Below are 12,909 nucleotides of genomic sequence, written 5' to 3'. Positions count from 1 at the left end.
TACCCTATTCAGATGCTGCCCCTACTAATAACTGAGGCAGACATAAAAACCCTAAATAAAGCCTTTAGTGAATTTATTTGGGCGCAAAAAAAAACCCAGAATTTTCTTATTTAAATTGAGCCAATCACAAAAATTGGGAGGGGTTAACTTACCTTGTATTAGAAGTTATATGCTGGCAGCGAACTATAGATATGCCATCGATTGGATACATAAAACTGAGTCCTTTGCTAACACAGGCTTAGAACAGGCTTTCTGCCCTGGACTCTCTCTTGTCAGCTTGCTACACATGCGTCCATCGGCCCTTCCATCCTCGATCAAAAATAATATACTATTGACCTCGACTTGTGCGGCTTGGAGACAGGCACGTTCGAGGATGGGTATATCCAGTTATAACACGATGTTTCTCCCTTTAGCTCATAACCCAGACTTTAGAGGGACTGCGGCACGTACCACATTAACTACCCTATCAGAAGGAGGAATCAGGTTGTTATACCAACTGATTGACCAAGACACCCGCCAGGTTTACACATACTCGCATCTCTGCGACAGTTTCCCACAATTTAAAATTCCATTATTCATATATTTCCAGATACGTAGTTACATTAAAAAGTCCATAGCCCTGATGTCCGCAGAAGACAGGACTAATACATTTGATATTACTTTGCAATTGACACCGACTATACACCCCTCTACTGCATTGCTATATACATACATCAAAAAACCCATTGATTGGGAGTCTACCCAGACGGGACTAGTAAAGTGGCTATCAGACTTCCCATCCATTGATGTTTCCACCATGCTTACTGCCTTTAATAAGATCAATAAAACCCTTATATCAGCATCTTACGCAGAAATGAATTATCAAATCTTACACCGATCCTACATTACACCAAAACTGCGGCTCCAAATGGGAACAGCCTCTGACTCCAAATGTTTTAAGTGTGGCATGATAGATGCAGATATTTATCACTGTTTGTGGAGTTGTTTTGAAGTACGTAAATTCTGGAACTTAATTCAAACATATGTCAGAGATAAACTGCATCTCAACTTAGATGTTTCCCCGGAATGGGTTATGTGGGACTTGCACTTGAATCACCCTGCCTCTAAGCTACCGATCGGCAAACGCCAATTGCTAACCAAAATAGCAGCAGCAGGAAAAAAACAATACTGTCGCAATGGATAGCCACCGACTCCCTATCCATAGCTATATTTTTGCCAAGAATATCATACCTCTTCCACATGGAATGGCTGGAAATGCTATTAGATAAAGAGAACAAAATAACAAAATTCTTTGACATATGGCTCCCTTATGTGCAAACACTAGACAGCCCTATCAAAACCTCCCTACGCCAAGCTATATATCACACTACATGGTATAACCTAGAAATTTTAGACCTAGGACACCCACCCTTCTAAAAGGCCCCTATAGTGGTACTCTCTGATAGACCTGACCTGGTTTATGTTGATTGTTTTGTTTCAAACTAATTGTCTCAAATGTATACATACAGATAGCTATGTTACTATATCATTTTGTTCTGTTTTGAGATAATGTATGCAAATGTTGTACAGTTGTCCAATAAAATACTTTAAAAAAAAAAAAAACAGAACAATACCAAAAGCATCAAGCAGAAGATGGGTCTCTGACTCGTATCTTTCCGAGTCCGAAGTGACCACCTCTGTGATGCGCAAACTTGGGAAGTTGGACTTCCAATGTATGGTAAAAGGAAAAGTGACATAAGGAGCTCAAGAATAGCTCCGTGACACCGCCTAGGCGTTGAGAAAGGGGTGTCTGAAAATACAGAATTATGTTGCCACCGGGTGAAGGGGGAGGGACGGGGGAGGAAGGATGGGAGAGGCGGAGAAGAGGGGGGGAGAGGGGCAAAATGAGGGGGGGGGGGCGGGTGTGATACTGACGCGGGTTGAGCCGCTGCAAAGATTCTATGATAGGAAGCTCACATAATATCACACATACAAATGGAGTAATAAACAGTGTAAATAGATATGCATGAACGATGCGGCGCAACTGTGCGAGGGAATACTAGGAAGTAAGCTATAGTCGACAGACATATCAATCCTCGTCGTGCCCAGATTGGGCATCTGTATCAGTATGCAGTTCTTCTAGATATTGTTGTGCATCGGCTACTGAGGTAAAGTCCACGTGCGAGGACCCATCGTAAATGCAAAGCCGTGCCGGGTATAACAAGGCAAATTTTTTCCCTTTCTTGATCAAATAAGAACATACTGGAGAAAACTCTTTTCTAGCAGCTGTTAGCTCTGCCGAATAGTCCTGAAATAGGAGCAGTCTATTTCCATTCCATTGTAAGGAACCAAGCTTGCGGGAGGCCAGCCATAGCAAGTGTTTGTGAGCGTAATTAAGGATACGTAAGATGACCACACGGGGGCGAGCACCTGTTTGGTTGCGCACCGGTCCCAGTCGATGCGCTCACTCAATTACCATATCCTGGCACTGATACGAAATTTTAAGCAATTCTGGGAGGGTGATTTTTATAAAGTCATAAAGGGCTGGACCTTTTACGTCTTCAGGGACCCCAACAACTCGTAAATTATTTCTGCGCGATCTGTTCTCTAAATCTTGCAGTTTATTGATTATCGAGTGTTGAAGTTTCCTCTGTTTAGTAGAAGAGGTTTGAAGATCTGCCACATCAGAGAATATAGCCCCCAGCCTCTGTTCTGTGTCCTGGACTCTGTGAGTGAGTTTGTCCAGCTGCTGTGTGATGCTGGCTGTTTGTGCAGTGATAAGGGGGCCTATGGCATCCCTAATTGCAGACACCATGTCCCTGTATGTCACAGGGGAGTCTAATAGTACAGCCTCAGCATTAAAAGTGTGCCCAGGGGGGGTTAGGGGAGGTAGCTCACCTCTACTGTGCAGCTCTGTGCTTGTAGCTGCGGGCACATGAGCTGGGGAGTCCATCCAGCCAGCTCCGGGCGCCATCTTGGAGGGGGCATCCTTAGCTCCCTTGCTCTTATTGCGGGGCATCGGAGGGAGGAGAAAGCGGTCCATGCACTGCAGCGGCGTCTGTAGGGGTTACTGGTGTGGATCCCGGCGGCGTGGAGGCTGTGAGAACAGCCGTGATATCGGGAGCCCGGCGGCAGTGTCAGAGCTGCACTAACGTGCGGCTCTCATCAGCGGCGCCGGAAGCGGAAGTATTGTAAGTCTTTTATCATAATCAAGTGCCTCTGACCCCTTAACCAGTTTGGTGGCTCGCCTCTGTGCCCTTTCGAGTTCCAAGATATTCCACTTTTTTTTTATAGTGTGGTGCCCAGAACTGTACACAATATTCCAGGTGTGAACGTACCAATGATTTATACAGTGGCAGGATTACACTCTCATCCCTTGTCTCCATTCCCCGTTTTATGCATGCTTATTTGCTTTTGTTTCTACAAATAACCCAAATCTTTTTCAACTACCGTTATCCCTACTTTTTCCCCATTTAATTTATAGGCTGCCCGATTGTTCTTAGTCCCAAAGTGTATACATTTTTCTATATTGAACCTCATTTTCTATTTGTCGGCCCAAACCTCCAGTTTCGATAAGTCATTCCGTAGAGACTCAACATCCTTGTCTGAATTAATTACTCTACACAGTTTAGTATCGTCTGTGAAAATTTACACTGTGCTTTCCAGGCCCACTCCTAGGTCCTTAATGAATATGTCAAACAGCAATGGCCCGAGTACTGAACCCTGCGGTATTCCACTAAGCACTGAGGCCCATTCAAAGAACATCCCAGTAACCACCACTTGCTGTTCCCTGTTGTACAGGCAATTACTCACCAAAGTACAAATAGTGTTTCCTATACCATGCTCTCTTAATTTGAAAACTAGTCTCTTATGTAGGACTTTGTCAAAGGCCATAGCAAAGTCCAAAAAGACCAACAAAAGTGTGCACCCGGTGTTTTTTTCACTTCTAATTGGATACTCCACTTGGTGTGCATCTGATTGGAAACACTAGTAGATATTGTGCAGGTCTTACTAAATGGCCCAGCTCTATTAATCTTTGATCGAATTGGATATGCGTTGCCGGCGCATCCCCTTTAATCTGTCATATTATCTTCTCATTAAACCTTAACTTGCTGTATGTAAGGTATGGGCTATTGCACTGCCTGCTATGAAACGTAATAATTCTAGACTTTGGCAATGAGTTCCATGACCATGTAAAAGCACATTAACCATTTTTATACAGTAACAGTAGATTTATGACATATTAAAGTGGGTAACCTCAAAATTTTAAATAAAGGGTTATCAGCCTGTCAGGCAGCAGTCATTTTTATTTTGGTGTTCTTCATAATCAACGTGTAACGTGAAAGATGGGGCATTGGGACACTGTCACTATTCTGTTTGGTGCCATCCTTTGCGCACAAATGCGACAGTTCCCTATATATACTGTATGCGGTTTATTATTTCACAGTGTTAACTGGAGGTAATTTGATGTTTCAGCTTCAATGAATACTGTAACATAAGCTTTATTCATTTAAAAGTAGTGTTCCCTATTGATGCAAGTACACAGAAAAGCACTTAAACAAAGCTAGTGTTCAGCGGCTAATATGTTAGAGCATAGACCTAGTGACTCCTCCAGCATGACAGACTGCCTTTCTGTAATAAATCACACTTTCATCGCACGGATGGTCTGATTCTGCTGGAATCCTTACTTTGTAGTTTGTATCCTTGACACAAGAGCTTTCATATTCTTTTCAAACCAGTTCTCACTGAAAAATTACTATTTTAAAAAGTCATTGTGTTTAACCGGCCAGACAGCTGCATCTCTCAGTAGTGTTCAGTGGACAGGGGCTCCTTACAAGTATGTGAGCCATTTCCCCTAGCTAATGGCATAGGAATGGCTATTATCCCAGACAGATGCAGCAGGGAAATAGAAGGGCTGATGACAAAAGATAACAGAACCAAAAATGTAGCCAGGAAGAGAGATGCAAAACTAGACATGTTACACACTGACAGAGAGTATGGCAACTGCCTTGTAGAGTGCATGTTGTTGTATCACTCTGTTCTGCATGGCCACTATAGAATACCCTTTCCTATATACAGTGAAAGCTACCATTTAGTTGGGGAACGAATATTCCTCCAAGCCTATCACTCACTAGGAACCAAGGCAGTTGTCTGCAAAAGGGAAATCTCCATTTTAATTATATTCTGTCATAGATTAAAAAAAAAAAAAAAAGCTTTGTTTTTAATATTTGCGACTGTTGTAGTGGCAAAGTAGTTTTTCTGATGCTTTGGGTATGTCACCTAGCTGTGAAATACTTGACTGAAATGGTACTTTAAAAATAAAAAAATATATCATCCTCTCAGAAGTGCACCGCAAAGTAACAGCGCTGCTTTTCCTTCTGCGTTTCATGTATCCATGGTTGTCTGTGGTAGAACCCACCAGATCTGAATATATACCTGTTGTATGAGATCGTTATCTCAGAGTAGGAAAGAGGTTTCTCTACAGTATTCTTTATCATTTATACTCTGGTGCAGCTGGCCCTTCCTTTTTTAGCATACCAATAGGTAAATAATACATTACATATACATTCTTCAAATTTACATGCTTGACTGAGATTTAATTTTTTACACAAACAAGTGACATAAATTGTGACATCAAATGTCTAGAAGTCCATTCTAGTTTTTGGGTAGCAGCAAATATATTTCAACACCGAAATTTTTTACATAGTATATTCACACTCTATGCATTCAACATACAGTGTGTGTGTGTGTACAATTAAAGTTGCTTGAAAGTTGCTATTTGTTGTATTTTATAGACTGACAGTAGAATACGGAATATGGCAGAAACCACAGCTCCACAATCTATGGGGTATATTTACTAACATTCGTAATTTTCGGAAAAAGGTCAAAGTTCAATCACGAATGACATCGAAAGTGTAAAACTGCAACTTTTTGAATTTATTACGACTAATTTACTAAGCTGTCGTATTCGGATTTTTCATTTGTTCCGATGTCGATGTCATTCGTGTTTTTTTTACCTTTTTTACGGCAGTGATTAGCAAAACACTGCCGACTGTTTCAAAATGAATCTCGGCCGGATCTGTGTGATCCGTGCTGGGGTTCATTTTTTTTTTTTTTTTTAAATAAACACTGTAAAACGGAGAAAAAAAAAGCGTGGGGTCCCCCCTCCTAAGCATAACCAGCCTCGGGCTCTTTGTGCCGACCCTGGTTGCAGAAATATGGGGGGAAAAATGACAGGGGTTTCCCCATATTTAAGCAACCAGCATCGGGCTCTGCGCCTGGTCCTGGTTCCAAAAATACGGGGGACAAAAAGAGTAGGGGTCCCCCGTATTTCTAAAACCAGCACCGGGCTCCACTAGCTGGACAGATAATGCCACAGCCGGGGGTCACTTTTATATAGTGCCCTGCGGCCGTGGCATTAAAAATCCAACTAGTCACCCCTGGCCGGGGTACCCTGGGGGAGTGGGGACCCCTTCAATCAAGGGGTCCCCCCCCCCAGCCACCCAAGGGCCAGGGGTGAAGCCCGAGGCTGTCCCTACCATCCAATTGGCTGCGGATGGGGGGCTGTTAGCCTTTTGTGAAAATGAAAAGATATTGTTTTTAGTAGCAGTACTACAAGGCCCAGCAAGCCTCCCCCGCATGCTGGTACTTGGAGAACCACAAGTACCAGCATGCGGCGGAAAAACGGGCCCGCTGGTACCTGTAGTACTACTACTAAAAAAATACCCAAAAAAAGACAAAACACACACACCTTGAAAGTAAAGTTTTATTACATCCATCCACACAAACATACATACATACTTACCTTATGTTCACACGAGGGTCCGTCCTCTTCTCCAGTAGAATCCATGGGGTACCTGTTGAATAAATTATACTCACCAGCTCCAGGGTCCCAGGCTCCTCGTAGCATCCATTTGTAATCCACGTACTTGAATAAAATAAAAAAAACGGACACCCGAGCCACGCACTGAAAGGGGACCCATGTTTGCACATGGGTCCCCTTTCCCCGACTGCCAGAAACCCACTCTGACTGATGTCTAAGTGGGTTTCTTCAGCCAATCAGGGAGCGCCACGTTGTAGCACCCTCCTGATCGGCTGTGTGCTCCTGTACTGCCCTGCGGTTGACCGAAAGTGACCTCACCGCTGAGCAGAAAGTTCCCACCATTGGTTACAATGGAGCGCATAGGCGCTACATTGTAACACTGCCGTGTGCCGCCTGTCAGTCAGTACAGGAGCACACAGCCGATCAGGAGGGTGCTACACCCCTGGCCCTTGGGTGGCTGGGGGGGGGGGACCCCTTGATTGAAGGGGTCCCCACTCCCCCAGGGTACCCCGGCCAGGGGTGACTAGTTGGATATTTGATGCCACGGCCGCAGGGCACTATATAAAAGTGACCCCCGGCTGTGGCATTATCTGTCCAGCTAGTGGAGCCCGGTGCTGGTTTTAAAAATACGGGGGACCCCTACTCTTTTTGTCCCCCGTATTTTTGGAACCAGGACCAGGCGCAGAGCCCGATGCTGGTTGCTTAAATATGGGGGAACCCCTGTCCATTTTTTTCCCATATTTCTGCAACCAGGATCGGCTCAAAGAGCCCGAGGCTGGTTATGCTTAGGAGGGGGGACCCCACGCAATTTTTTTTTAGAAAATAACCACTTTCCCACACCTTCCCACTGATATACATGCACGGATCTCATGGATCCCTGCATGCCTATACAATCACGGATTAAAAAAGCAGGTCTGGTTTTTTTTAGCACTTTTTTACGAGTTGTAATTTTTCACGGCAGTGTTTTATTTTTTTTTGCTTTGCACTTCTTAGTAAATGACCGAGATTCATACTTAAACAGCCGCGTTTTGACCGATGGTGTATTAATTCGTAATTATTTTCATGGACTACCCAAAAAATACGAATGCCCTCATCACTGCCGTGATTTGAGTTTAGTAAATTACCGAGATGACACTTTGAAGAAAAAACGGCATCTCGGTCAAAATCGGGACCTTAGTAAATATACCCCTATGTTGTAGCCAGCTAGTAGTCTTCTACTCCTGCTGTAGGAATTGTCACCCGCTGCCTCTGGCAGAACGTCTATCTGTGACATATTAGTAGGTTTTTGCGCATGGACTGCATGTTTATGATCTCACATACAGTATTGTCAATAATATTGAAGTTTGAGGACAACTGTTAATTCCTATAAATACTTTGTGGTTGATTGTGATGGTTGTTTTGCATTATTATCTTCCTGAAATATCCAACCACTTTTCAGCTTAACTTTCTCCCGCAACCATTGGACATTGGCTTCTAGGATTTGTTATGCCACGCCACAACAATCCTGATGCATAATAGAGCCATTGCATACTTAATAGTTGCCAAGATGTCCTATGCTTCACCAGTTTTCCAAACACATCTGTTGTAGTTGCAACCAAAACATACAAGTTTTGTTTCATCACTTATGCAGTGATAAAATACTTGGGCCCTCATTCCGAGTTGTTCGCTCGTTGCTGATTTTCTCTATTTTGCGATTAGTTGCTTACTGCGCATGCGCAATGTTCGCAGAGCGCATGCGCTTAGTTATTTTACTCAACAGTTAGGTATTTAACTCACGGCATTACGAGGAATTTTCTTCGTTCTGGTGATCGGAGTGTGATTGACAGGAAGTGGGTGTTTCTGGGCGGAAACAGACCGTTTTATGGGTGTGTGTGAAAAAACGCTGCCGTTTCTGGGGAATACGCGGGAGTGGCTGGAGAAACGGGGGAGTGTCTGGGCGAACGCTGGGTGTGTTTGTGACGTCAAACCACGAACAAAACTGACTGAACTGATCGCAGTGGCAGAGTAAGTCCCGAGCTACTCAGAAACTGCTAAGAAATTTCTATTCACAATTTTGAGAATCTTTCGTTCGCAATTCTGCTAAGCTAAGATTCACTCCCAGAGGGCGGCGGCTTAGCGTGTGCAATGCTGCTAAAAGCAGCTTGCGAGCGAACAACTCGGAATGAGGGCCTTGGTGCGGGAAAAATATGTGGTGATAATTGGTGCGGGACCACTAGGCGTGATAAGGAACAATGGAGAGGCTTGTTGTAATATGAAATATACTTTCTAAATAGAAAAAACATATAAGACAATCAAATGACAGATAAAATGATAATATGATAAAAACACAAAAGTGTCAGTGCTAAGCAATTTCTTAAGGGGGGTACACACGGAGAGATCCGTGCTTAAAATCTAAGCAATCTTGCTAGATTGCTTAGATTTTAAGCACGGATCTGCCGTGTGTATGCCCTCCAGCGATAGCGATGCGCGGCCCCGCTCATCGCTATCGCCGATGCTAGATTGAGCCTGCATGCAGGCTCAATCTAGCGGGTCGCTCACTTCACCGTTGTGTGAAGTGAGCAGCCCCCCGTCGGCTTTCCCCCTCGCTCAGCACATCGCGCTGTGCTGAGCGGGGTGAGAGATGTGTGCTGAGCGGTCTGTGTTAAGATCGCTCAGCACACATCTCTCCCGTGAGTACCCCCCTTTATGCTGTATATTAGCACTGATATCATTGTGTTTCTATCATGTTATCATTTTATCTGTCATTTATTGTTTTATATGTTTTTTTCTATTTATAAAGTATATTTCATTATTTCATATAACAACAAGCCTCTCCATTGTTCCTATCACACCTGTTCCTATCACACCTAGCGCCTAGTGGTTCCACACCAATTATCACTTCATATCTACCGGGTATGGGACTCTAGGTCTACACCCATTAGGTTGACACCCATTTGTCGACAGTGGACAGGTCAACACTAGAAATAGGTCGACATGGCCATTAGTGCAACATAAACAAGATCGACATGAGTTTTTAATGTTTTTTTGGTGTCGTTGTCTCCGTCAAGTGACCGGGAACCCCAATTAGTGCACCGGGTCCCCTTGCAGCAGACAAGATGCCTTGCTCCGCTACTGCTGCGCTCGGCACAGCTTACCATTCCCAATCGTAGTCCCCGTGGATCGTAAGTATGAGAAAGTCCCCCCAATTTTTTAAAAAAAACTCATGTCGACCTTGTTTATGCCGACCTAATGGCTGCGTCGACCTATTTCTTGTGTCGACCAATGGGTGTCGACCTAATTGGTGTCGACCTAGAGTCCGGAAACCATATCTACCCACTCAGGATCCTTAGGGAGACCCTAGGTGTATTGCTAACCCATGGCAGCTCAAGTCAGGTAGCGCTACAGATCGGTTCCGGTATGAATGGTCGACCATGTTATGGTCGACAGTCATTAGGTCGACCACTATTGGTCGACATTGACATGGTCGACATGGACACATGGACGACACACAAAAATGGTCGACACATGAAAGGTCGACACATGAAAGGTCGACATGAGTTTTATAACTTTTTTTGGTGTTGTTTTTTGCGTAAAGTGACTGGGAACCCCAATTAGCGCACCGCGTCCCCTCGCATGGCTCGCTTCGCTCGCCATGCTTCGGGCATGGTGCCTTCGCTTCGCTCGGCACAGATTACCGTTCCAATCGTAGTCCACGTGGATCGCAAAGTATGGAAAAGTTCCCCAAAAGAAAAAAAAGTTAAAAAACTCATGTCGACCTTTTCATGTGTCGACCTTTTATGTGTCGACCATTTTCATGTGTCGACCATGTGTCCATGTTGACCATGTCAATGTCGACCAATAGTGGTCGATCTAATGACTGTCGACCATAACATGGTCGACCATGTGAACGGATACCCTACAGATCCACACCAATACATTTCTTTACTAAGCAGTATTTTGTTTCTGGCATATTAAAGTATTGCTTTGCATACTTTTCTGTTTAGGGTATGCTGTATTGTATGACAGCTAGATCTTCACTGATTTCTCAAGGTTTTCTTAATATCATAAGTTCCCCTTTAACATCCATTTTCAGTTATGTTTTTGGCATCATTATTAGAAATTGCAGTTTAAGGGTTAATTCAATTAGACGCAGGGTTTAGCTCAGGATTTTACACCTGGAGCTATTCAATTAATCTGTATTGTAGCTATGCGGTGAACCATAGGAGTGCTGGAATCAATGGGTTTCCCCGCTCAAACAAAATGCAGTCTGCAATGTATCAGTTTTTTCCTTGTAACTCCTGATGCTGCAAGGAAATGTCCACTTACAGCGTGAGGTCCCCACAGCAATTTGTATTGGGCAGCGTGTTCCCCAACAAACCCAATCAATTTTTGGTCTGAATCTGCGATCTGTGAACCCCATACAGTGCAGATTTATTTGCACAATCATCTGCAAAACGGCAACTTACCCCAATTGATTGCTGATGTATGTGGGTTTTTAGATTAAGTGTTAATGAATCAATTGGAAGGGTTCCAGCATTTTGCACGTTATGTGTACTATTTTATTTTATTTAAATATGTTAAATTCATCAAATAGTAGATCAGTGACGTGCGGTGGGGTGAGGCAGGTGAGGCAGAGCCTTTCCTGTCATACTTACGTTTAAACCAGAGTTTTGTCTGAATAAAATATATGAAAAATACTGATAATTTGTTTGAAATATCTTCTTTGCATTATTCGAATAATTTTTATAGCCCAAACTCCGGAGTAAAAAGTCTATGGCAGGTGAGGCAGTGCCTCACCTGTGTATCCTATCTACACATCTCTAATCAAAACTCACCAGATTTCCAGGAGTTTATAATTCTGCACCTGTGTATAATGCCCAGATGTACCCTTTGGCTTATACATTGCCAGACCCTCCAACATGACCCGCCCCACTAGGTACAAAATGCTCTGTTCCTGGACTTCCCTCTTAATTTATGATTTCCAGCACCTGTGTTGAACTAGTTAAATGATAAGAAAGCTGTTTCTTTACAGGTGACGGCAATAATAAATTAATAGGGAAGTCCAGAAACAGAGCATTTTGTACCTAGTGGGATGGGTCATGTTGGAGGGTATGCATTGCATGTAATTCTGACTCTGGGGTTAGCCAGTGCCTCCTGAGCCATTTAGCTCACCGCGCGTCCCTGTAGTAGATGCATTAAATGTGCTGAAATATGTCTAAGTTGTGTATCCTGCAGAAGTTGTACTAACATCTATTTACTTAGAAAATCAGTGAAACATACAGCAGTGCTAAGAATGTTAGAATGTTTAAATCTTTGCGGAAATGTGACCTAAAATGTCTGCAGATCTTAATCCAAGTCATAAAAATACATATATAGAAACCAATGATTCAATTAACACCCAAAAAGATATACTTTACATTTATTATTTACATTTATTAGTGATCAAAATGTTCCAACATTAAATTTCTTTATTAGCAAAAAAGAATGTGAACCTCCAGGATTTTAACTTTGTTAAGGGGTGACAGTCGTTTGGGTGGCCCTGCCTGGTATAAAATAAATAAATAAATAAATAAAATAAACCAGAGCCTTTACTACCATAGTCTGGTCCTCATCACCCAGCTTTGTAAACGCAAGCCATGCCTCCATCAAAGGACATTTCTGAGTACCCTTTGAAAAAGACCTGCAAAGGTTACAGAACACTTTCTAAATTCGCTGACAGGCAGAAAGTGTATAAATGGAGAAAATTCTAAACTAAATCTGTAAATGTTTTATATATATATATATATATATATATATATATATACACACACATACATACATACATACATACATACATACATGAGACGGAGTTTGGCACTCCAATACCACTAAAATAGCACTAATATATATATATATATATATATATATATATATATATATATATCTATCCTATATAATAGCCCTGTGATTCTGTGCCTGGGAGCTCTCATTGGGTTAGTGGCAGGTCAATCACACCCAGTCCACAACTGATTGGGCGAGAAACGCCCTCGCACACAGGTTACATCCAATGGGAGGCTCTGCCCTTTGCCTGCTGTGTTTTCACAGAACAGGATTAGCAATGGGACTGATGGAGCTGCAGCTCCAGCCCC

Source organism: Pseudophryne corroboree, chromosome 5, assembly GCF_028390025.1.
Source record: "Pseudophryne corroboree isolate aPseCor3 chromosome 5, aPseCor3.hap2, whole genome shotgun sequence".
NCBI lineage: Eukaryota > Metazoa > Chordata > Amphibia > Anura > Myobatrachidae > Pseudophryne > Pseudophryne corroboree.
The sequence above is the reverse complement of the archived record's forward strand: the minus strand, read 5'-3'. Positions refer to the sequence as shown.